Source organism: Mus pahari, chromosome 4 (assembly GCF_900095145.1).
Source record: "Mus pahari chromosome 4, PAHARI_EIJ_v1.1, whole genome shotgun sequence".
NCBI classification, from domain to species: Eukaryota; Metazoa; Chordata; class Mammalia; order Rodentia; family Muridae; genus Mus; species Mus pahari.
In genome coordinates this window covers 23,058,101-23,068,144 of record NC_034593.1, presented here as the reverse complement: position 1 = coordinate 23,068,144, position 10,044 = coordinate 23,058,101, and positions in this window count along the sequence as shown.

Here is a 10,044-nt window from a genome sequence, read left to right as displayed (position 1 = left end):
AAAGAAAGAAAGAAAGAAAGAAAGAAAGAAAGAAAGAAAGAAAGAAAGAAAGGCTGACTCAGTGATGTATATAGGTATTATGATGGATTGGTCTGACCTGCAGTCACATCTGTGAGAATTTTTTTAAGTTTTCCCTTAATAGGTGTAGAAAGATCCAACTCCCTATAAGCAAAACCATGGAATTCTGAATGGTGTAGGTGTACAGAGAGGACTAAACACACCTCGACATGGCTACATTCTTTTCTATCCATTCTTGACTATGAATATGATACATATGGTCAGATGCCTCAAGCTCCTACGCTGTGACTTCCTTTTCTTTTTCTTTTTTTACACTCCATATTCCATTCCCTGCTCCCCATCCACCCTCTGACTGCTCCACATCCCACACTTCCTCCCTACCCCACCCATCACATGTGGATGCCCCCCCCACCTGACCTCTAAAACTCCTGGGGCCTCCAGTCTCTTGAGGGTTAGGTACATCATCTCTAAATGAACACAGACCTGGAAGTCCCCCACTGTATGTGTGTTGGGGGCCTCATATCAGCTGCTGTATGTTGTCTGTTTGGTGGTCCAGTGTTTGAGAGATCTCAGGGGTCCAGATTAATAGAGACTGCTGGTCCTCCTACAGAATTGCCCTTCTCCTCAGCTTCCTTCAGCCTTCCCTAACTCAACAACAGGGGACAGCTGCTTCTGTCCATTGGTTGGCTGCAAATATCTACACCTGATTCTTTCAGCTGCTTGTTGGATCTTTCAAAGGGCAGTCATGATAGGTCCCTTTTGGTGACTTCTTTATGCTAAGGGACTGTGATCTGGAACTATGAGTTAAAATAAGCCACTTCTCCTGTGAGTTGCCTGGTTTCACGATATTTTATCACAGCAGCAGAAGGAAACGAAGACAGTGTCATAAAGGAACCAGGTGCCCTGAGCATTGTTGATGAGTACCCTACCACTGAGCTACCCCAGTCTAGACGCCACTGTGACCCACTCAAAACCACTCCTCCTCTTTCATTATGTTAAACTGATTGTGAGAATTTACTCTCAATGTGCTTACACGCATAGGCTCTCCCCTGATCCCAAGGGAGAATGGCCTAAGCTCATCCTGGAAAGTCTGTTCTCTCATTGTATGGTTGGTCTAAGTACAGGTTTATCCTACAGCCCTGAGTAATGAGGAGTGATGTTGGTGGGGACTTTACTCTTTGAAAATTAAAGCGAGGAACCAAAGCTCCTCCTTTTAAATTTAAGAGCACCGACTGCTCTTCCAGAGGGCTGAGGTTAGACTCCCAGCATCTCCATGGCAGCTAGCAATGCTCTGTAACTACAGTTCCAGGGGATCCTATTTCCTTTTCTGACTGTTGGGAACCCCAGGAATGCTTGGTGCAGGCAAAACATCTATATGCATAAGAAAAAAATAAGTGGATCTTCTTTAAAAGAGAAAATTAAAATGAGAGAAGATGATTGGCATTCAAGAGAAGTTTGTTGTGGTGGTGTACATCCCAAGATGGTTCCCAGTGTGCCAAGCTCCTCGTACTCACACCCTTCCAGGAATCCTTCCAACACAGACCACAGAAGCCCTTCTTCCAAAGCTAGGAAATAAAGGACATGTCCAGCTTTGTTGTCAAGTCACTTGTTCTATGACACAGTTTCTCAGCTTTAGCACTGCTGACATGGGGGGCCTGGTATTCTGTGTTATGGGAGGATGCTTTCCTAGACACGACAGGATAGCCATCAGAATCATTCATCTTACCCAGTAAAGTCAATGTTCCCAACTGTGAGAACAAGAAACTGTCCCCTTGAAGCCTTAGTCCCCTTGAAAGACTGTAAGCTATGGCCATCTAGCTGAGCCGCTCTCAAGTCCCAGATACACCGAAAACACACAAGAGATAAAAATGTGTTGTTGTTTTGACAGACTTGATTTGCTAAGCACCAAAGGAGAACTGACATGTTACCATCAGACAGGGTTGTACGAAGGTATAATTGGTGGATCTATAGAATTTTTTTTCCCTACGGGGACAGAGCTTAAGGAAACAATTAAACAAACAAATAAACAAAGATACAAACTCTAGGCTTTTCCAGGATATCAGACAGTCACTCAGTTGAGCCATCTAGATCAACCTGCCTGAATTTCTTTTCAAGGATTATATTGTTCCCATTCGTAAAACATATTAGTTGGTTTTGTTGTTTACAGCCAAATCCTTTTTGCTAGAGAAAAATAAAAATAAAAATAATTTGAAATCTCAGATATATGTGTTAAGTGTGTGTGTATGTGTGTTTGTGTGTGTGTGTGTGTGTGTATGTGTGTTTGTGTGTGTGTGTGTGTGTGTGTGTGTGTGTATGTGTGTGTACATGTGTGGGGGACATCATGTACATGTCACTGTGTGCGCAGAGGTCAGAGGGCAGCTTGCAGTATTTGGTTCTCACGTTCTACCATGTAGGACCCAGGGACTAAACTCACAGTCATTGGGCTTGGTGGTAGGGACCTTTACCCACTGAGCCATCTTGTCAGCCAGATCTTTAATTCCTCATCATTGCTGATTTAGCATTAGAAGGTACTAATGACTACGGACAGTGATAGTATGGTAATAAGAGAAAGGAGAGAGAAAACAGCACACTAAGACTTTTTCCCCTTGTCCTGAGATTATAAATAGCATCAGCTCTAAACACAGAAATATATGCTGATAGTGCATAACATCATATAAATGAATATAAATTGAATGTTTATGGGTAATCTATTTTAGTGGAGAAAAAACAGGCCAAGCCACCCTGAGAAGTTCCATAAAAGAATAAAGGAAAAACATAAGGCAGAGTGTGTTGTAAATGCTACGATCTTTTTAGGTAGTTAAGCCCCCAGGAGCACACATTCTATTTTTGCTACTATGACAGGTAGGACGACTGTCCTCACTCTGTCCCTGCTGCCTGTGACTAACCTAAGAGCCAGAGGCCTTCACAGGTGTGAACATGTCCCCAAATCTGAGGTGTGGAAATGTTCCTAGTTTACGGCAATGGACCCAAAGCAATCCCAGCCTCCCTTAAGACAAGAGGTATTCTCCAAGAGGATGAACTACTGACAGAACCGAGGAGATGCAAACTGACTGGCTTTAAAGGTGAACAAACAGGGCCACATGCCCAGAAACTTGAAAGGCCTCAATAGGAGCAGGACAGAGGAACTAGTCCCCAAAGAACCCCCAGAAACTAATGTAGCCCTGCTCACAGTGAAACCCATTTTGAGCAAATGACCTCTACCCCAAATAAAAGGGAAGGCAGGAGGCGGGGCGGGCACCAGCACTAGTCTCTCTCCACCTCCTGCCAGCTGACTTGATGTGGCCAGTCTGTCAGGATGCCTCCTTCAAATCAAGCTTATTGAGCCCTCAAACTGTGAGCCCAAATAAATCGTTCCTTCTTGGTGCCACTTCTGTGAAATGCTTTGTCACAGAAATGAGAAAAACAACTAACATATGTACTGAAGAAACATGTCTGTGTTGCTTAAAGCCGCTACACTTGAAGTGGTCTGTTACAGCTGAGATTATAAAGACCAATAAGCTTCCTTTATCCACATATCCTTTATAGCAATTGCCTCTATTCCTTTGGCTGCAGGTAAACTGGGGTTGTTTCTCAAGACTTCTGATCATTGGTAGCCAAAGGCTGAGGCTGGGATCGGATGCTGGACAGAGGACACGCCATCACTGAACTCTGAAGAAACGAAACAAACGGAAGTGCCTAGAGCTTATTTATTCCATTGCCTCCTGTATTTATTGCATCCCTCTTAGGGAAGAGGCCCCACCCACTCAGAATGGGAAGTCTAGTTTCCTGCTCCTGTCCCGGCATGGCTCTCAGTCCTAGCTATGTATTATTATATAGCAAACCACCTTTAACAAAGCGGAGACTCCAGACAATAACAATTATTCCATTAAAGCATGTGCTGGTTACATGTTGCTATGACAAAATTCTAAATAAAAGCAGCTCCGGACGGTTGTGTTTTGGCTTACAGTTTGAGGGTGCAGACCATCACTGCAAGAAGTGCGTGGTGATAACACAGTGGGAGGGGTTAATCAGGCTGCGCCCAAAATATGACTTGGAGAGAGGTGAATTTTGGTACTTAGCTTGCTTTGACCTTCTTCTTTTTTAGCACAAGCTGGGACCCCAGCCCCTGGGATGTCACCACCTATGTTTAGCGTGGGTCTTACATCCTCCCTTAAACAGTTCTCAAATGCCCTTCTAAGGAATGTGTCTCCTAGGTGATCAGAAATGCAGTCAAGCTGACAATGAAAATCAACCCTTACTGCTCATAAACCTATAACCTGAGCACAGATTGGAGAGAAAGAGCGTTAATCTCACGGGGGACCAGGGCTCAAGGGCCTAGTTACGAAGTGGCTCATTCACTTGCCTTCCAAGTTTGATAGTAGGAATACCAGGTCACTCAGTCAGGGCTGGTGGCTGGGAAGGTCATTTCCTCTGCTGATGGGTCTTTTAACTGGGAATTGTTGGGGCCTTTCCATGACACAGCAGCTTCGTGCAAAGGCATGAGATGAGAAGTAGAGCGATTATAGTCTCTCTTACCACTGAGTCTTAGAAGTCACGTGACTTCAATCCCACCAGGAATCCATCCAGGGTCAAGGGGATGCATAGACCTGGCCTTCCGGTGACACAGTGACAAAGCATGCTAGACAGAAGTCAGTGGTGCTATACTCCAGACAAACAGAACCCCCCAAGGTCTTCGAGCTGTCCCACCCGCTTTGTGTCTCAGAACCCTTTCCTTTCCGCTCAACAGCCAGAGTTAGGGTTGCTTGCAACCAAGGCTTGGTATAGGAGGTATTAGGACAAGTATAGTCAACTAAGGATCCATGTTTAAATGTTCTTCTCTCTTTATTTTACTATTTCCCCTCATGTTTATTAGTTATTTGAGAATTTTGTACATAGCGTGTTTCGATCACATTCAGCCCACTCTCTCCACATCCCCAGACCCCCCTTCTGTATCTACCCAACTTTGTGCCTTAAAAAAATATATCATGTCTGATTAGTGCTTCCTACATATTCTTGGATGTGTGGCTTTCCACTGGTGTGTGTGTGTGATCGACCAGGAGTGACACTCTTTAAAAAACAAACAAGCAAGCAAGCAAGCAAGCGACCTGACTGTCCTTCTCCCAAGAGTTATCAAAGACCAATAGCATCTCAGATAGGGGTGAAATTTGTTCCCAAGTCCCCTCTCCATGCTGGGATTTTCTCAGTCCTGAGTTTGCATGTGTCTGGTGCAGGTTGTCATGGACACTTAGACTTCATGCATGCTACTCCGCTGCTGTGTCCAGCAAACAGTCTCTGTATAGTCACTCACCAGCTTTGCCTTTTACACCCTTGCTGCACCCTCTTAATAGTGATCCCTGATCCTTTGAAGAAGATAGTGTAACAAAGATGCCCCACTTAGGGTTAAGGATTTCTCAGTCCTGTGTGCTCTGTCCCATGACTGGCTGTGGGTCCATGGATGCTACCCAGTGAGGAAAGTACCCATCAATTTTAGCCAGCTGTGAGCCCTCTGTACCACAGCAATGCCTAACCTGGCAATACCCACTGGTGCAATAGTGGAATAAATATCCTGGCAATAAGGAACTCCTCCCCAGAGCTCACCTGTTCCACAAGATGAGATCCATACCTGGAACTGCTATCAGGTCTAGAACCTATGGCTACTCAGGTCATAGGTTTTAGAAAAGCATCTGCTATAATTCTGCTAAATGGAATAGGATTAAACCAACTCCCAGTGACTTATTGTTGCACCCAATACGTTGGCAAGTCTCTCGATTCTCATCAGAGAAGCTCTATTTGCAGTTGATGGTGATTAATACAAAGATCCGCACCCAGTGAAGGTGCAAATGATAAACTTCCTTCTTAAAAGACAACTATTGTATGTGTGGAAAAACAAAACAGAGGACTGGGGAGATGGCTCAGCAGGTAAAGTATGAGAGCCAGAGTTCAATCCCCCCCGCATCCATGGAGAAAAACAGAAGCAGGAGCACTGGGCAGCTGGAGACAGGAGGCTCCTCAGAGCACACCAGCCAACAATCTAGGAGCCGATGAGCTCCTGGTGCAGTAAAAGAACCTGTCTCAAAACCTAAGGTGAAATACAGTCAAGGAAGACACTTAACACTGACCTCTGGCCTACACACAGACAGACAGACAGACAGACAGACAGACAGACACACACACACACACACACACACACACACACACACACACACACATGCAAGCGTGCACAGCAAAACAATCCTCACAAACTAAAAACACACATGGTGTTTACCTGTCCCATACCAGAGTGAGAAATTTGACCAAGCCATAAAGTCTGACAAACCCCTTTCCAAAAAGCATCAATCATGTATACCCATACTTTCAGACCATGTTGCAATATTTCCACATGTGAGTCTAAGCTATATAAATCTAAAATTCACAATTCTCGGACCGTCTTTGCCTGAAAGATTGGCCTTTGCTGATACACCTAGATGTGTTGCCAGAGGTCCCGTGAGAAACGTTTCTTTACCATGAGCATCACTCCTTTGAAGAGGGAGAGGTGCCGGCTCTCACTGTCCTAGCACTTCCCCTGTCCTCCCTTCTAGCCTTCTCTGCCATGACTACTATGTTGGCCCTGCACAGAGACCCTAGGAGAATGGTGCATTAGTTTCCAATTGCTTTGACCTCTTGCAATTTCTTCTTTCAGTCTTTGTTAAGAGCCTAAAGTTTGATATACTATATGCTAGATAATCTGATCCCAGAGACAAACACTTGTCCCTAAAGGTGGGTTTGCTTGAGACTAAATTTTAAAATACAGAAATAATATGATTGTTTTTTTTCTTTCTTGTTTCCCAAATGTTTGATGATAAATGATAGATACACTTAAGATAGATGAAGTATAAAAATAGCAGATTATAGTTAGGCAAAAGGTAGTTATACATTAGATCATAGATGGATAATATATAATAAATAGGTGATAGATACATAGATGGACAGATGATAAAGAGATGAGAGATGGGCAGGTGCTATTTTACAATGTTGCTGCTGAGAATTACAGTGCCTTGTGAATATATCTTTTATTATTAAATGAGTTTAGAGGAATTTTCTTAATGATCTGACACTATGAAACCCAAAGACAAACACAGCACTTTATCTAAAATACCAGTATTACACTTTCTCTAAATACAGAACACTATTTTTACTAGGAATTTGGCAAGCACTTTCAAAATGGCATTTTCTGTTTTCATTCCTTGAGAATTTCCTAACAACCAAGATGCATAGAAATTTTAATATGCAGCTGGAATCCCTCAATATTTATTACGGAAATGTAATTGTTTATGATTTCATAGCAGTTGTTTAATCTCCTTAAATACTAAGTTTTAAGTTCTCTTGCAGTCTGGCCAAGTGATGAAGACTTCAGCCTGCTTCTCTCTCAGCATTCCTAGGATCTAGCACGCAGTAGTTGGCATTCTGCACATGGCTGGCCAATGACCAAGAACACTCTTACAAATGATGAAAGGACATTAATTCTCACCACTAGGCCTGTCCAGACAGTGTCAAAAGCTCACAGGGCTTTCTACCATCTCAACCCCCACCCCAACCCTATAACCTGTCTGTAGAACCATGTCCTGTTGGATTTTACACTCAAGTTTTTCCTACCTCACCCTATACAGGAAATAATGTTCACTTTTCGTTTCATATCCACGTATTTGTAATGATACAGTTCTGCAAGGTATCCAGAGCTGGGTGAGGGGAAGGGAGCCCAGCTGGATGCTGACATTAAGTCATATAGTAGATAAAGCTTTCTGTTAGACTTTTAAAGCTTGAAGCGACCTTGAATATAGCCAATTCCAGCCCCTGAGTGTCACAGATAAGGAAATCAAGGTCTAGGGACTCTGTGGGATGGGGCTCAGTGCCCTGGAGTTCACACAGGGAAGGGCTTTGAGGCCTGAAGGCTTTGGGGGTTAGGAGAACTTGTAAAGCAAGGTTGTATTTATCACAATTGTTCTCTACCAGATTTCCCATCTACTGCTCCTTCTACAATATCATATTGTACCCAAGACATTGAAAGTTGTCTTGATTCATGTTGTGCTTTTTACCTTAAAGAAACAGTGATACACAACTGGCCATATTTCCCTTAATGTGTGGGCCTCCATAAAGTGCCAAACTAAGTGAGTCTGTTTGCCATTGTGGCTGTAGTGTGGGAGGAACTGCCAAAGATTGAGCCCAGGAAGTCTGGCAGAGTGGGAATTTTAAGCCAAAGAAGCCAGGGAACAAAGGGATTATTCAGATCAACTAGCTAAAGAAGACAGAAGACAAAAGTCTCAAGATTCATCAAAGTCTGGCCAGTGGGCATGTGCATAGATTTTAACCTGACATGGGAGAACTCTTTTCCAAAGCACTGAAATGATTATATTGTAGTCCTTGGTTTCTTTCTCCACTGTGGAACTCTTGACTCCAAAGACACTCCTTGAGACCTCTGGAGTGTCTAGCTTAACGCTTGCGATATTAAGAGTTTCTAATAAGCACCGCAATAAAGGTGGCATTCATTAAAAAGTGAATTAGTAATTATGACGTTTAGGGAGAAAGCCAGTAAAGGCAAGCCAAGCTAGTCACTTTGAAGTCCATAAATGTTCAACAAGCCTTGAGTTCTCTAAATGCTGACATCTTAAAGTTGCAACTTTGTACAACTCCTCGGTTCCAATAATAAACCAGTTGTTCTCTGGGTAAGCTTATGGTAAAATTTCTAATAAAAATCAGTGGTTGGGCTGGAGGTACAGCTCAGTGGTGGGTAGAGTAGTTGCACACAAGTTGCACACAAGGCCCGAGCTCCACATCAAGTACCACATAAACCAGACATGGTGCAGCACACTGTAATCTCAACACTTGGGGGGATGAAGGATCCAACGTTTCATTTCCTTCGAAGCTACACTGCAAGTTTGAGGCCTGTAACCTGTGCTACATGAGAGAAAGCAAATCCACTCTGGATTTATCATTTTCATTCATTCTCCAAAACCATAAAATTCAAGGCTGGGGTATTGCTCAGTGTTTAAAATACTTTCCATGTAAGCATGGGGATCAGAATTCAGTTTCCCAGATCCCCCGTAAAAGCCGGGTCATCCACCTGTAACCCCAGGGTAGGAGACAGAGACAGTATCTCCTAAACAAGCTGTCTAGCCAGTCAAAGCAAATCAGTGAGCTCTGGGTTCAAAAGACCTTGCCTTGATGTCTAATGTAGAGAATAACTGAGGAAAAAATCTGAGATCAACACTGGGTTCACACACACACACACATACACACACACACTCACAAGCATCTGAACATATATTATCCTACACATATACAGATATACATGCACTCATATGATCACAGATACACACATACAAACGAAAAGTTTGAATTTGGGATACATGAGACTTTGCTTATCCCAAATAATCTAAAATCAACCAAAGAAACAAAAACAGGAAGAAAACTAGCAGATAAAAGTTGGTTGGGATGGAGATGGGATGGGGGTGGAGTAGGTATGTGATATGGAAGAGAGTGGACTGAGAAAGGGCTAGAGTCTGGAATGTAAAAACGGATTAAATAAAAAAAAAGAAAAATTAAAAAGTAAAGATAAGGTTCGCCTGGCGGCAGTCCCCAGGCTGACCCGGCACCGGCACCTTTCCCCGCCCGAGGAGGGGTGTTCGCCTGGGAGTAGTCCCCCGGCATCCAGCGCCTTCCCCCACCCGAGGAGGGGAGTGCGCCCGAGAACAGTACTAAGGCTTGGGAAGGCATTCGGGGCCTTTTCCCGCCCAAGGAGAGGTGTCTGCACAGAAGCGGTCCCCCAGGTCTGAACCGGAAGGTGAGCCATCTTTGCTCCAGTGCACTGCCGGGGAGAGCGGAATGCTGAGGAGGGACCTGGGTCTGGTCCCGGTTGTCTGGCGCCTGTCCTGCCCAAGGAGGGGTGTTCGCCTGGCGGCAGTCCCCAGGCTGACCTGGCACCAGCACCTTTCCCCGCCCGAGGAGGGGTGTTCGCCTGAGAGTAGCCCCCCCGGCATCCAGCGCCTTTCC